General features: G+C 43.6%; 1 protein-coding gene and 1 non-coding gene across 2 annotated transcripts in view; both read right to left on the reverse strand.

The window, feature by feature from the left end:
* LOC126458146 (lipopolysaccharide-induced tumor necrosis factor-alpha factor homolog) overlaps window positions 1-17,035 on the reverse strand; it is a 117,992-nt gene that overhangs the window by 74,338 nt on the left and 26,619 nt on the right. The gene's annotated exons all lie outside the window — the stretch shown is intronic.
* On the reverse strand, window positions 16,085-16,156 carry Trnah-gug (transfer RNA histidin (anticodon GUG)). The gene has a single exon. It is a non-coding gene; the product is annotated as a tRNA-His (tRNA).

Genomic DNA, 17,035 nt, shown 5'->3' on the forward strand with positions numbered 1-17,035 from the left:
AGTCATGGTCCACACTAACGACACCAAGCTAATGGTTTGCCATTCTACATATTAATGAATCATAGCACGATGCTGTCTCCTCTCTCTCTATGCATATATTGAAGTCGCGTCCTCGTCTCTGACTGTATGTACAAACTAACCTCAGGAACAGCTGAAGGGATTCTGATCCGGTTTTGACTAATGGGTAATATACACTGATCCACAAGGAATGCTTTTGCGTATATTTTATAAATACTTTGTACAAATTGTTATGATTATTGTGAGTTAAAATTTCGTGGTGAAAGGGACGCCACTGGCACTTAGCGAGCGCCCGCCGTAATTCAAGAGAGGAGCAGCGATTTGTGAGAGAGGAAAGAGTGACACAGTTTGCTTATCGTGTGGTAGTTTAGCGGCCGACACGCTAGCTCATTGTGCTCGATCATAGGGCTGTCTGCCCCCTGTAATACAAAGAAAAAACTGAATGAAGTATTCAGCTAAGAACTTGAAGGGGTATCCGGTGACATCTGTCCAGACCAAATGACGAGAACCATGACGAACAAAAGAAGTTGTATAGCGTATAGCTAGATACCAGATGATTGTAGGATCGAATTCCTGCTGAGTCACTTTTTTTTTTTTTACTCTGCATTTTAACCTAGCATTTACCTTCAAATCATGTGACGATTTACTATAAACGAAACGTGGCTCGGTTCCATGTTGCACTGTAGTTCCCTTTTTCCCTGTTGAATAACTGGTTAGGAACATGCAAGTCATTTAAGTGATATCCAACTGTTTGTAATCGCTTAGGGACAACTGCAGAGCGAAAATAACATGCGTTTTCAAAACCTATGGTTTTGAGTTCTTTGTTCATAAAGTAAAACGCAGCAGGGGATGCAGCTTTGCTTCGTTTGTATAAAGACAGCTTTAAAACAATGCAACATATTACCCAGCGTTCAGCTTTCTGCTTTCCTTGAATCAAGTCAAGATGCAGAGACGATTCCTCGCGTGGAACAGCGAAGAAATGTGCCATAAAGAGACCACGATAAAGAATTGCAGCAGTGAGTCTCAACAGTGCGCTATCGTTCGTACTAAGCTTCACAAGAAGTGTGCTGTAACACAAACTAAACATGTACATTATACGTGGTTTTTTTCTTTTTATTTGTTCACCTCACCCACCCTCTGATACGTATTGTATGACCCCCCCCCCCCACCCCTCCACAAACACACACACACACCTTTGTTGCATACAATAATTACACTGATTGCAGACGTATTATTTGCATCACGATGTGCTCCCACCATTGCCATGAGATGTCACTTCAAACGCCAATTCAGTGTGCAACACACAACGTCATGCCTCCAGAAAACTTCGAAGGAGAGGTTCTGTGAAGTTTGGAAAGTAGGAGACGAGATACTGGCAGACGTAAAGCTGTGAGGACGAGGCGTGAGTCGTGCTTGGGTAGCTCAGATGGTAGAGCACATGCCCACGAAAGGCAAAGGTCCCGAGTTCGAGTCTCAGTCCGGCACACAGTTTTAATCTGCCAGGAAGTTTCACACTTGAGGTTGCTGCTGCTGCTGCTGCAGGTCCAGAGGTTGGTGCATGTCTCTCAAGATGGTGGCTGAGGTTGCTGCTGGCCTCGATGTGACAGAGGTCGACATATTTGCGGTCACCCCTGCAGGCCTCAACAGATCCGATGCTACTGCTGAACAAGGAGGAGGAAGCATCACATGCAGACCAAGACACAAAAGAGCCAACAATAATGCTAAATAGAGAAAAAGATGTAATCTGCGATACTTACTTTTTCGTTTCTTCTTGTTCTGCTGGACTGTGCTGGATCTTGACGGCTACTGCTGATGCTTCATAGTTCTTCTTCTGATGTTGCTGGATGACTGAGTGAGACTGAGGCTGTCCAGTTGCTGAGCCCACCTTGTATATTCTCCAATGACATCACCAATTGCTGTGATCGTACAGGCTGAAGCCTATCACATGACCAGATTCAGTGCTCCTATTCGTTCCCGCCCTTTTTTTCTGCACCATCACGAGAGGGGTGGGAAGGGGGGGTTGGGGAGAACCGACAGCACCCGTGTTGTGAACTAGCTCAGTTGGTCTCCAGACTTCAAGGTGAACACACAAAATTTGATGTTCCCATCAATAAATTTGTATTGCCTGTCTTTTTGAATTTCCTGCCAAAATTTTAATATTTCACCATTTCGAGAGGTTTAGAGGGGGGAGGGGAGTGGAGGGGAGGGGAGGGGAAGAGACCCACATGCCGGCTGGGGAAAACCCATGACGCCATCAGGTGGTGGGGTAATTAATGATTTGTATAATTAATATGATATCAATTTGATATCAAAATTGGAGTGGGAGCCCGATTACCCCACTATTTGCAGCTTGACCCCATGAGTACAATGAGTCATTCTTTTAAACCGAGCTGTGCATAGTCGTTTAAGTACTAGTATCCACATGCACTGGTTCTTCACTCATATGGGAAGCTGTTTAGAAAAGCAACTACACTAGCAGTAACCGTTAGGTATCGTTGTAGTGTGTGTAGATCATTTTTTTTTATAATGGTTGCCCATCTGTAAATAACAACGCTTTAAATGTTTCTGTTTTTGTACAGTGAACTCTACGCCTAAGATTGATGTCAGTAGAATGTAATTACCTTAGTTGCTTTCACGTAGTATGGCGTCAACCGCCAGTAGCTGAGTGGTCAGCGTGACAGAATGTCAATCCTAAGGGCCCGGTTTCTATTCCCGACTAGGTTGGAGATTTTCTCCGCTCATGGACTGGGTGTTTCATCCTCATCCACGAGCAAGTGGCCAAAGTGGCGTCAAATCGAAAGACTTCCACCCGGCGAACGGTCTACCCGACGGGAGGCCTTAGTCACACGACATTATATGCACTACTGGATATTAAAATTGCTACACCAAGAAGAAATGCAAATGCTAAACGAGTATTCATTGGACAAATATATTATACTAGAACTGACATGTGCTTACATTTTCACGCAATTTGGGTACATAGATCCTGAGAAATCAGTACCCAGAACAACCACCTCTGGCCGTAATAACGGCCTTGATCCGCCTCGGCATTGAGTCAAACAGAGCTTGGATGGCGCATAGAGGTACAGCTGCCCATGGAGCTTCAACACGATACCACAGTTCATCAAGAGTAGTGACTGCCGTATTGTGACGAGCCAGTTGCTCGGCCACCATTGACCAGACTTTTCAATTGGCGAGAGATCTGGAGAATGTGCTGGCCAGGGCAGCAGTCGAACATTTCCTGTGTCCAGAAAGGCCCGTACAGGACCTGCAACATGCGGTCGTGCATTATTCTGCTGAAATGTAGGGTTTCGCAGGGATCGAATGAAGGGTAGAGCCACGGGTCGTAATACATCTCAAATGTAACGTCCACTGTTCAAAGTGCCGTCAATGCGAACAAGAGGTGACCGAGACGTGTAACCAATGGCACGCCGTACCATCACGCCAGGTGATACGCCAGTATGGCGATGACGAATACACGCTTCCAATGTGCGTTCACCGCGATGTCGCCAAACACGGATGCGACCATCATGATGCTGTAAACAGAACCTGGATTCATCCGAAAAAATGACGTTTTGCCATTCGTGCACCCAGATTCGTCGTTGAGTACACCATCGCAGGCGCTCCTGTCTGTGATGCAGCGTCAAGGGTAATCGCAGCCATGGTCTCCGAGCTGATAGTCCATGCCGCTGCAAACGTCGTCGAACTGTTCGTGCAGATGTTTGTTGTCTTGCAAACATCCCAATCTGTTAACTCAGGGATCGAGACGTGGCTGCACGATCCGTTACAGCCATGCGGATAAGATGCCTGTCATCTCGACTGCTAGTGATAAGAGGCCGTTGGGATCCAATCCAGCACGGCGTTCCGTATTACCCTCCTGAACCCACCGATTCCATATTCTGCTAACAGTCATTGAATCTCGACCAATGCGGACAGCAATGTCGCGATACGATAAACCGCAGTCGCGTTAGGCTACAATCCGACCTTTATCAAAGTCGGAAACGTGATGGTGCGCATTTCTCCTCCTTACACGAGACATCACAACAACGTTTCACCAGACAACACCGGTCAACTGCTGTTTGTGTATGAGAAATTGGTTGGAAACTTTCCTCATGTCAGCACGTTGTAGGTGTCGCCACCGGCGCCAACCTTGTGTGAATGCTCTGAAAAGCTAATCATTTGCATATCACAGCATCTTCTTCCTGTCGGTTAAATTTCGCGCCTGTAGCACGTCATCTTCGTGGTGTAGCAATTTAAATGGCCTATATATATATATATATATATAAGGGCTTATTTCAATAGTGGTACTTTGGCTTATTTCAATAGTGGTACTAGTCCATTACCTCCACTTTTCTCTCTATAATGTTTCTGAAACTAATGAGCCAAACAAACAGAAAGAATGTTTCATCTCTAGCAAGAAGCCATATGCTTGAATATTTCTGGTATCTCAACTGCAGATTTTTCAGGGCTCATTTAACTTTAGGACCGTGTATCTCAATATGAACAAAAATGGACTTGTACCACTATTGAAATAAGCCCTTCATATATACACACGTAGTATGGCTTATCCCTTTTTCCTTACTATGGGTTCGAGTACATACTATTAAAAATTCGCTGGACTGCTGTCTTTTTCGGACGTGAGCATCTAATTTTTCGTGAGTGAAAACCGGCGGTTTGAGTATTTCTACTCGTAAAATAAAGAGTTTTGTTGTTCCCACGACACATGCGACGCACCTGACGTAACCCGTAGTGAGTTACAACAATGCTCAAGATAGCATCCTTTATGGTTGAAGAACCTTACAGCGAAAAAAATAGAGGCTGTATTCAGTCTTGCTCATGGTATGTTTAACTGCTGGTCGCCATTGCTGATTTACTTTTCATTTGCACAGCAGTAAACACTCTTCTCGCTTATCCTCTCTCTGCCTTCTCGTTTCAGCAGGTAATAATCTCGTTCTCGGGGCAGGCACGTAGAATATTCTATTCGCTCGACGGCGTCGCTCTGTGTTTAGGCTGTGCCTCAAGGACGGACCGAGTTTTTGCGCGCGGCATCGCGACCATGACCTCAGCGCCCCCCCCCCCCCCCCCCCCTCACTGTGTTTCACCTTGGGCAGCTGCAGCAGGCTGCTGTCTGATTTGACCGATTCCAGACAAAGCCTTCCAGATACAAGGCGTATGCACAGCGGCCACATTGGCACGTGACGTCACAAACTGTTGGCCGTCTTATCTTTCGTCCGCAGTCCTGTTGGCGTGTATGTTGTGTTGAAAGTGTGTACCACGTGAAAGTGATACATATATATTTCATACAGTATTCGCCTAGAGTTCTTCAAAGTATGGGATACAACTGCTGCGCTCCCTTTTACCAGGGAAATTATAAATCCAAAACAGGCATGAAAGCTCACATGTTTCGATTTCTCAAATATGTGAAGTTGAGAAATCGCTGGATTGCAGCTATTCCCAGACAGGAATTTGTGCCTATGCATCATTCAAGGGTAAGTAAATGACGAAAAAATTTCTAACGTGTTATTTGTTTCCATTGCACCATATTTGCCAATTGTTTTTAAAAGCAGTTATGTATGATGTCCAAGTATCATTTGTTTCTTAATTCTGGATGATTGCTGCGACGTTAATACGAATCTGGCTGTGAAAAGTCTCTCTTTAATGCAACTATTCTCACACAGAATAGATATATTAATTTGTGTTGTGCTGTTACAGATCTGTCACAAACACTTCCAACCGGAAAGTATTGTATGGACAACAAACTGCTTTGACGAGAAGACAGGAAGGATTTGAACTGTAAATCTCGAACGACCGAGGATAAAAGATGTTAATCATCGCAACTGGCTTCCCGGGAATCGCCTGATGAAAAGCGGATGCGTCTGGAAGCAGCACAACTTCAGAAAGCGATAAGTGAGAGTGTGAAGCCTGCAGATCAACACGAAAGTGAAAACAAAATTTCAAATATATCTCAGTTAACAGGGGGGGGGGGGGGGCATAAAGGCAACTTTTCTTCGTTCTCGGCCGTCATCAGCAAGGCAGACAGTGTAATTTTTGTTAACATTGAGATAATAGGATCTGTACCTAATTTATGTTACACTGCAGTTATTAATGAACAGTTGCAAGTTTCATTTTTTTATGTATATAAAGGAGTATCATTCCTCCCAGAACAGATACCAGTTTCCTATGAAAACAAATTATTTTCATGATATTGAAAGTATACTGAAATCTCTTGGAAACAGTGCATCTCCAGAGTAAGAAGATAAAGAGCATTTATTAGAGATAATGCAAGGTATTTTAGATAAGTTTATTGAAGAATCTGATGATAAATGCTGTTTCATTTCGCTTCAGTCCGGAACTGCGCTGCTGCTACGGTCGCAGGTTCGAATCCTACCTCGGGCCTCGGGCATGGATGTGTGTGGTGTCCTTAGATTAGTTAGGTTTAAGTTGTTCTAAGTCTAGGGGACTGATGACCTCAGATGTTGAGTCCCATTGCGCATAGAGCCATTTGAACCATCTGTAGGATATCCAGTAGCTTTATTTAAAACCGAAAACGTCTGCTTGTTGTAGCATTTGCCGATTTTTTACTGCAGGAAAACGTAGCTCCTGAGGCAAAAGACAGAATTTAAAATTACAGTTTGTCTTCAACCCTAGAAACGCGTTTTTAAGGCAAATCGTAAAAACAATTTTACATGTTCAAATAACATTGGGCAGTTTTGTTCAGTTACTTTGTGCAATGATATAAATTTCCATGCGTTCATTACAAGGCCATGTAGAAGAGGAAAGCACGGGAATCCCTATGAAGTTTCAGCTCAGAAACTCGTAAAGTTCGTATAGCTTCAGAGTGCTTAACAGCAGCGTTCTGATACAGACCCGGCCATCAGTATGTGACGTCAAAAGTGTGCGCGCAGGCCTGTAGTCCAGGTGGTGGTGCTCCAGCAGACAGTCGTCTTCTAATTGCCAACACTTCCAAGTTTTTTTTTATGTGGCGCTCCTTCATAAATGTTTTATTTAATGTGAGATGAACGTTTAATGTTTGTATCCTCACTTTACTGAGAGAACAAAGTAATTTTGCAGCGTTATTTATAACATCCCTCTTAAGAGTGATTATTAATAACTGGCCTTTTCCGTAAGTGCATGTACTGTCATTATAGAATGAAACGCACGTGGAACAAAAATAAGTATTACTGTTTGTTCCACGAAAGGAGGAAGTTGCAGTTCTGTCACTACGTTGAAATATTATCAATACATGTTCTACCGTTTAATTCTGCATCACGGATTGAATTAGACAGTGACTGTCAGAACGCGATGGAAGCAGATATTTTTGTTTATTTCTTTCTTTCTTTCGATTTATTCCATTTCTTCTCTCTTCTTCCGGGGGCTGTTTTATGGACATCTGATATTTCGACAGTTGGTGTCACAAAACTACTCAGTTAGTTACGTGTTTTATAAATAATTTGCAGCGCGGAGTGGCCGCGCTGTTTAAGGCGTCCTCTACGGACTGCGCGGCCCCTCCCGCCGGAGGTTCGAGTCCTCCCTTGGGCATGGGCGTGTATGTTGTTCTTAGCAGGTAGTTTCAGTTAGTTTAAGTAGTGTGTAAGTCTAGGGACCGATGACCTAAGCAGTTTGGTCCCTTTGAATTCACACACATTTGAACATTTTTAAAAATAATTTTAATGGTTCTTTTGTCGAGTTGATTCCGGAAAGTTACTTTATAGGATATGTTCACATGATCAGCTTTAACACTGCTTTTAGTCCTGCTCATGCAACTACACTTACAAACTATAGTTTTTGCAGGCTATCTGTTTTTAAGTAAAAATTAGTCCATGAAACTAGGAAAAATACACTCCTTGAAATTGAAATAAGAACACCGTGAATTCATTGTCCCAGGAAGGGGAAACTTTATTGACACATTCCTGGGGTCAGATACATCACATGATCACACTGACAGAACCACAGGCACATAGACACAGGCAACAGAGCATGCACAATGTCGGCATTAGTACAGTGTATATCCACCTTTCGCAGCAATGCAGGCTGCTATTCTCCCATGGAGACGATCGTAGAGATGCTGGATGTAGTCCTGTGGAACGGCTTGCCATGCCATTTCCACCTGGCGCCTCAGTTGGACCAGCGTTCGTGCTGGACGTGCAGACCGCGTGAGACGACGCTTCATCCAGTCCCAAACATGCTCAATGGGGGACAGATCCGGAGATCTTGCTGGCCAGCGTAGTTGACTTACACCTTCTAGAGCACGTTGGGTGGCACGGGATACATGCGGACGTGCATTGTCCTGTTGGAACAGCAAGTTCCCTTGCCGGTCTAGGAATGGTAGAACGATGGGTTCGATGACGGTTTGGATGTACCGTGCACTATTCAGTGTCCCGTCGACGATCAGCAGTGGTGTACGGCCAGTGTAGGAGATCGCTCCCCACACCATGATGCCGGGTGTTGGCCCTGTGTGCCTCGGTCGTATGCAGTCCTGATTGTGGCGCTCACCTGCACGGCGCCAAACACGCATACGACCATCATTGGCACCAAGGCAGAAGCGACTCTCATCGCTGAAGACGACACGTCTCCATTTGCCCCTCCATTCACGCCTGTCGCGACACCACTGGAGGCGGGCTGCACGATGTTGGGGCGTGAGCGGAAGACGGCCTAACGGTGTGCGGGACCGTAGCCCAGCTTCATGGAGACGGTTGCGAATGGTCCTCGCCGATACCCCAGGAGCAACAGTGTCCCTAATTTGCTGGGAAGTGGCGGTGCGGTCCCCTACGGCACTGCGTAGGATCCTACGGTCTTGGCGTGCATCCGTGCGTCGCTGCGGTCCGGTCCCAGGTCGACGGGCACGTGCACCTTCCGCCGACCACTGGCGACAACATCGATGTACTGTGGAGACCTCACGCCCCACGTGTTGAGCAATTCGGCGGTACGTCCACCCGGCCTCCCGCATGCCCACTATACGCCCTCGCTCAAAGTCCGTCAACTGCACATACGGTTCACGTCCACGCTGTCGCGGCAAGCTACCAGTGTTAAAGACTGCGATGGAGCTCCGTATGCCACGGCAAACTGGCTGACACTGACGGCGGCGGTGCACAAATGCTGCGCAGCTAGCGCCATTCGACGGCCAACACCGCGGTTCCTGGTGTGTCCGCTGTGCCGTGCGTGTGATCATTTCTTGTACAGCCCTCTCGCAGTGTCCGGAGCAAGTATGGTGGGTCTGACACACCGATGTCAATGTGTTCTTTTTTCCATTTCCAGGAGTGTAGTTTGCGGTTGAACTTCCAACTTTCTTGGTACTAGTCAGTCGTTTTATATTATTGGGCAAATGATGAAAAAATTTTGTTGCTGGGCTTTGAACTTCTTTCTGACTCACTAACAGCCTCAATAATGGGCAATGAAGGTCAGTCTTTCCTCTACTGTTGTAGGCATGGATTTCACTATTCTTCTCAAATTGTGATGAATTATTTATATCGAATTTCATTAGCGAATATTGCATGTATATTGTGGCAGTGCAGTTGAAATGCCTAACTCCTTCAAGAGGAACCTTGAAGGTTTTCCACAGGAGAACGTCACGTATTAATGTTACTGCTCGCTATTGTTCGATCAGTACTTTCATTTTACGTGATGAGTTACGCCAGAAATTTATTCCATAAGGTGTTATTAAATGGAAGGGTAAAATACTCGTATGTCGGGAGGTTTATTCGGTTGTTTCCATGACTATAATTACATGGAGATCAAAAGTAGACGAACTGTAACGCTTGATTAGCTCATGTATGAGGTTCTTCCAGTTCAAGCTTTCATCAATATGCACACCCAAATATCCGGAACATTTTATCTTATTTACTGAGTCCATGTGCTACATTAATTGTTTGTGTGATCCTATTTGGTGTTCAGAATTGAGTATAGTATGTTTTTCTCCCAAAATTCAGGGAGAATTCATGTTCAGACAACCACTTAATGATTGTCTGAATAAGTAATTAACAACCTCTTCTGTTGCTTCATCTTTAGTGGGACTTCTACAACACGAATACCGTCCGCATAAAGTCCCAATTCCGCCTATAAAATCGAGTTTAAGGGTCGTGGCCGATAACACTTTCTGTGTTCGTATTCTCCTTCAAAGCTTTCAAAGTATTTGTAAAGGGGCGCAGACGCAAGGCCAACGAAGATCAACGAAGAACAGCCAGCAGTCGACAGTCAACAATCGAACGTTGGTCGCCAAATCACTGGCGCGCTGCCTGTCATCCACACAAAACCAAGGGGGTTGGAGCCAAAGGAGACGACCAAGTGGAGTCGCAGCTGGCTCTGACAACTTGTCGAGGCTGCTCCAATTTGGTTAGTGTTATAAGTGGCGTTTTAATTACAATTTCATCGGTCCATATTATGAATGAAGAACAGGACTTAGCAGTCGTCCCACAAGCAGCATTAATTTTACTGCAAATAAAATGCAGTAGAAGAAGAAGAAGAAGAAGAAGAAGAAAGGACCCTGGTGGACGACCTCTCTTTTAAAAAGTTAGGATCAGTGTGATAAAACGAAATTAATGTCTGACCTTAAAGCTGAATTGCAATATGGCCTATTTTTCAATTTTTTCCGAACGTAAGCCACATCCACCATAAAACTCTTATCAGCTTCAATGCTCTTCCGTATTCCACTCCACACTGCAGTGTTTTTAATCACAATAAATATACACCCTTTTGACAGGTAGCAAATCGCTAATGAATCGACGAACATTCTACCCATCGTCCACACTAGGAGAGAAGTCCCAAGGCCAACCCACTGTCCAACGCTTTGATGTTAATTCCGGTAGTCCGAACCGCAATCAAAGCAACCTCTCCGTAGGCTCCGTAAACATTAATCAAATGTCGGCCAACGAAACGGATGGTTGTCGTTCGTTGACCTCCAAATGTTCAAGTGTGTGTGAAATCTTATGGGACTTAACTGCTAAGGTCATCAGTCCCTAAGCTTACACACTACTTAACCTAAATTATCCTAAGGACAAACACGCACACCCATGCCCGAGGGAGGACTCGAACCTCCGCCGGGAACAGCCGCACAGTCCCGCGCGGCCGTTGACCTCCTATTGCCTAGTGTGTATGCGCTTTAACGTCCACTTTAGTCATTGATTACACAATCAGTTAATCTGTACCGATTATTCCTAACAGAGCGTGGTGGCGCACTGGAAAACACAGTGGACTTGTATTCGGGAGGACAGCTGTTCGGATTCATGTCCGGCCATCCGTATTAAGGTTTCCTGTGATTTCCCTAAATCACTTAGGACGAGTGGTTGGATGGTTCCTTTGAGAAGGTTCGGGCAGTTCCCTTCCCCTCTGTTGCCCAGTCTGTGCTTGTGCTCAATCTCTTCTGTCCTTGGCGTCGACGTGGCGTTTAACTCTAAACCCAACAACAGTGCACAGTGATGACGCCTACTCGCAGGTTGACGGCTCGACTAATTTAAACGAATAAGGCGTCAAAAATAATGGCTGCGGCCCCAAAACCAAAGTCAAAGCAAAACACACAAATGAAAAAAATGAAACGGAACTACGTAACTACTAATTCCAGAAAATACATTATCAGCTACGGATTCACAAATAAAATTCTCCTCGCAAAATAATGGAGATGATGTTCTTCCTACGTATATCGTTCATTAAATGAACTTCTCTCGGCATCACAACCATGCCTCCGTTCGTATGTTCACTTTTGGATTTTTCAGATATCTGATCTCAATAACACGGAGAAAATTAGGCAGGTTCGATACATCTTCATCGAGCAATCGAAGAACCGCATATTTGCTACTAAATTGAAAAATTTATTTACCGCGTAATGAGGGGGAGAGAGGAGGGTGAAATAATAAATTCTCTTCGCAGTAACTATCTAACGATCATTCCCAATTTTTTCTCTTCTATGAGACGGAAGTAACTCTTGCAGACATTTTTGTGCAATCTAGTTCGTAGGTGAGTTCGTAACTTGCTGTTAGTCTAGGAAAGAAGTCAGGAGTTTCATGTCTTATCGTCATCGACATCCTTAGAAAAGCATCAATTCAGCTGGACAGGGAGTGGGGAGTGATAAGGTCGTAACCGTTCAGAGTAACTGTTCCAGCATTCGCTTAAGCATATTCAGGAAAATGTGTTGAACCGGCCTGGGCGGACGGTGAATTGAATCTGGCGCCTTTACGGTATGGTCCTGTGTGTTACAGCTCGCCACCTTTCTCAGATACCCCGTATCTGTCGGCCAACGAGAGCTTGCATCGTAACGAAACTGTGGGAAACTATTTGTATTTGTATTTCATTCGGAGGCAGCACTATGAGGGCGTGCTAAAAAGTAATACCTCCAAATTTTTATGCGAGAACTCTTAAAGCTTTTTAAATAATACGAACGTTATTAACATTGTACACCTGTATTCTTCAAGTGTACATACTAATTTATCAACATAGTCACTCTGTCAATGAAAGTATTTCCCCTAACAAGAGACCAGTTTGTTGATACCAGTTACCGCGAAGAGAATTTAACATTTCGCCCTCCCCTCTCCCCCTCGTAACGCGGGAAATATTTGACTTTGCTGACGGAACCACAACCTAATCTCTGCTTGCACTGCTTCATTACCATCAAAATGAAGTCCTCGAAGGTGTTCTTTAAGTTCTGGATGAAAATCGGAATTGGCCAGGTCGGGATCGTATTGTTACTCAGTCAGCTCAAGGCGTCGGGTTGTTCCAAAGGTCAGAGCGCTCGGGTGTGGTCTTGCATCGTCAGACTGAAAGAGATGATGCTCTGCTGGTGGTCGAACTTCTTCGGATTCGAAACTCGATTATAGCAAGCTGATTTGCACGCAGCGACATATGTAACACACTGCTACGCTACATGCGACAATTCGGAGCCCTCTAGTGTCACAGGACTGCATATATGTAGACATGAAGAATAAAGGTGTAGAAAGAATGTCAATAATGTTTGTTTTATTTAAAAAGCTTTAAGAATTTTCGCCTTAAAAATTCGTAGACATTAATTTTCAGCATGCCCTCCTATAATCGCAGTTGGGCTTATGTTCCGTATTTGCTTTTAGTCGAGGAGAAGAAGATGACACGATTTTGATTTCTCTCTATGTTCTCTCAGTGGTAAGGAGAAGAGTTCGATCGTTCAATGAAGGGCGTGATCGAGTGCACAACGATGAACGAAATGGGTGCCAGTCTTCTGTTAATGAATAACTGGATCATGCAGTTAAAAAACTCGTAAAGGAAAACCGCATGTTTTCATTACTCGATATTTCAAAGAAAAACCCGCATATCTCGAGATCATTTCTTCGTGAGATGACTTATCAAAAACTGAATTTTCAAAAACTGTATGTTCGATGGGTGCCAAAAACTCTTTCTGTGCAACACAAAAAACAGCGTCTGGTCAGTGCACTTGGCTGTCTTTTTGAGACGTTAAAATAAAGACGGTGACAATTTTTTTAGCAAGATAGTGACCACGCGTAAGACTTGGATCGCTTGTGAAACCCTCAACCGAAACTGCAGGCACATTGCCTCTCCAGTAAACATTAAAGCTACGCACATCTTGAACCTCAAAAAGTAATGTGCACTCTTTTGAGATACACACGGCGTCCCACCGGTACATTATTTACTGTGAGGTGACATGAAGCTGCAAATGTTTATTGTGAGACGCCTATGTAATTGTGTTGCCCAGTACGGAGTAAACGCGGCGAGAAGCTCAAAAACGGTATTGCTTTGATTCACGAAAGTGCAGGACACAACTTTTACCCGACTTTGACCACTCTCCGTACAGGACTGACCAAACCCGTATCGACTCCCATCTCTTTTCGCACCGAACACGTTTTTACTTTTCTTTTTTCTTTTTGAGTCATCGGTCTTCTCACTGGTTTGATGCCGCCCACCACGAATTCTTCTCCTGTACCGACTTTTTTATCTCAGAGTAGCTATTGCAACCTACGTCCTCGATTATTTGCTGAATGTATTCCAATCTCTGTCTTCCTTCACAGTTTTTACCCACTACAGCTCCCTCTAGTACCCTGAAGGTAATTCCCTAATGTCTTAACAGACGTCCTATCATTTTGTCTCTTCTTCACAGTGTTTTCCATATGTTCCTTTCCTCATCGATTCTGCAGAAAACCGCCTCATTTCTTACCTTATCCAGTCCAACTAATTTTCAGCATTCTTCTGCAGCACCACATCTCACATTCATAAATTCAACAACGGTGACGAGCTAAAAGAGGTTGACAACACTGCCAGCAACATGCTAAAAGGAAAGCATACAAAAACTTTTGCCATGCAGCGACAAGTGCCCACAAAGTGGTGGGAGTTACGTAGAAGAATAATTTAAGATTTCTTTTGAATAAACAGATTTTCTATATTTGTACTCGTTTTGTTTTTAGTACAAAACGGAACTTATTTTCTGAACGCGTCTCGTATATGAGATTAACGCCCCTTTCCCCCCCCCCTCCCCCCCTCCCCCCCCCCCCCCCCCCCCACACACACACACAGGCGAGAGCATTAAAATCCTAGTAGTTCACAACAAACAGCCAGAGTCTGAAACACTCCTAAAAAACAGCAGAGGCCACATACTACCAAGTACCGAAAACTTGTTAAAACCTGAAGGTAATAACAGTATGATCTTTGGGGAAATTTAAACATGTATATAATGACGGACTAACAGGAAATGGTATTGAAGTATTTGTTGCAGTAGACATGAAATTCAAATCCACCGAAACAGAAACTGAAGATGCTTGTAAGACTGTTTGGGCAAGACTGAGTATTAGCAATGGGCACAAAATTGTAATTGGATCCTTCGATCGACCACCAAACTCACCTTTAGACAAAACCTCAGTTCGCTTATACCGAAGTTACTCAGTCATACTGTAATCATCACTCGAGACTTAATCACCCGACAATCATCTGGGTAAATTACAATTTTGTTAGTGGTGTGTGTAACAAGACATCCTATGAAACATTATTAAATGCCTTCTCCGAAAATTACTTAGACCAGATAGCTCAGAACCACACTCATGTTCGAAATATATTATATCTAGTGACAACAAATAGGCGTGACCTCTTTGAGGGTGTCCACATACAAATGGGTCAAATGGCTCTGAGCACTACGGGACTTAACAGCTGTGGTCATCAGTCCCCTAGAACTTGGAACTACTTAAACCTAACTAACCTAAGGACATCACACACATCCATGCCCGAAGCAGGCTTCGAAACTGCGACCGTAGCAGTCGCGCGGTTCCGGACTGCACGTCCACATACAAACTGGTATTAGTGTCCTTGATGTATTTGTGGCAACAGTGGTTGCCGAAGTACAAAAGGCGACTAAAAAAAGTATATATATATAAAAGCACTCGCATTTAAATGGGGAACATTTTTTCGTTTAAAAATGTATAGCTATGGTGTTCTTTTAATCATTGACAAAGGACTTCTTAGGCATTTGTGGGTTTTACTGTTCTGAAGAAGGTTTAGTTATCTACGCCGAAACCTAGGTTAACACTAGGTGCTATTTTCGCAATCGAGGAGGGTTTCTAGTTTTTTAATATATTAACCAACGATTGCTGACACGCTGCGATGTTGAGGGTTCTAACTTTATAATTCTTTTATTCGTCTACTGAACAAGCAGTGTAGCAGTCGATAGTGGCAACATGAAGCATAACTCTGCTAATAGTTTTTGTACTGTCTTCCACGTTTTATCATGAAAATCAGCAATCAACACACATCATAAATTTTGTAGATAAAGGAGCTGCTGTGCTATGAAACAACGAAGGTCTGCGATAAAGAGCCGATTTATTAAATAATCCAAAAAATATATAAATTATATATAATTCATAATTGTTTTCGGCATTAGATTAATAACTCGATTTCGCATAATAAATTGTAACGTAAAACGTTTCAGAACCAGTGATTAATTTTTGGCCATAAGGGCCTTAGTGGAAAAATTACCGTGTGTTTAAGAAGAAAACTAAGCTGTACGAAAATAATTTACGCTTTTATTCGATATCAGCTTAAAGTATAATAAATTTACAATGCATCTCCACCGGTTAAAATAACCTCCGCCGTGACAGTGTTTTACCACTGCCGTGACCAGGATTCGAACCTGGGTTATTGCGGCCACAACGCAATGTCCTAACCACTAGACGATCACGGCTATACCGGAGGGACGGCAGAGTCTCCTCTTTTCAAGCTTGATAATGACGCAGCAATGGCGGACGGCGAGCTGTGTCGACATAGCGGTTGTCATGCCATCTAGGTGTCGCAAGCCGAAGCACGAGTGAGGTAATCGAATGCGTTTGGCAACGTAGTTCCGAGATCGAGATGTATTTCGTAAGTTGCTGTTTCACTTATACGGAAAGAATGAGAAACTACATTCACCATAAAGGACAAAACTAACAGACAAACATCTTTAACTACTCTGAGCGATTCATGTGCAAAATACAATGCTTATATTGCGGCTACCGGATACGGCCGTAGTATAAAATGTGTATGGACTTGAAAAATTCTGTAGCCATTTACCCAGCATTTCATCACTATCACTACCTTGTTGGTGTTCTTATGACAAGGGACATATTTCGCCTTTTTTAAGATATTGCTCTAAGAATGGCGTATTCCCTTTCTTCATAGTCGTTGATTCGTAGATCGTAGAGGCATACGCGTCTGCATAAATTCGTACAACAGGAGGCAAGATTCTAAAATTGCCAATGAGTGTGAGAAACGTCTTGTGTCCTTAATTCGACAGGAGTGCCCACAATTTGTACCTCCAACGTTTGACAACCATCCCTTGAATATGTTTTGGAAGATCACATTACTTTTACACCTAAAAGGTAAGCATATTTCACTAGTATTTGTGAAGTACATGTTTTGAAATGACATTAAATCCAACAGTTACGAAATAGAATTAGAAAATATTTGCAAAGTGTACTTATATTCATACGTCAATTATGTCAGTTTGATACTGAAAAATTAAAAATATGACACAGAAGAAAATCAGATCCACAGAAGAAACCCTATTTCCTGTCAACACAAATAA

Source organism: Schistocerca serialis, chromosome 1 (assembly GCF_023864345.2).
Source record: "Schistocerca serialis cubense isolate TAMUIC-IGC-003099 chromosome 1, iqSchSeri2.2, whole genome shotgun sequence".
In the NCBI taxonomy this organism is placed as follows: Eukaryota; Metazoa; Arthropoda; class Insecta; order Orthoptera; family Acrididae; genus Schistocerca; species Schistocerca serialis.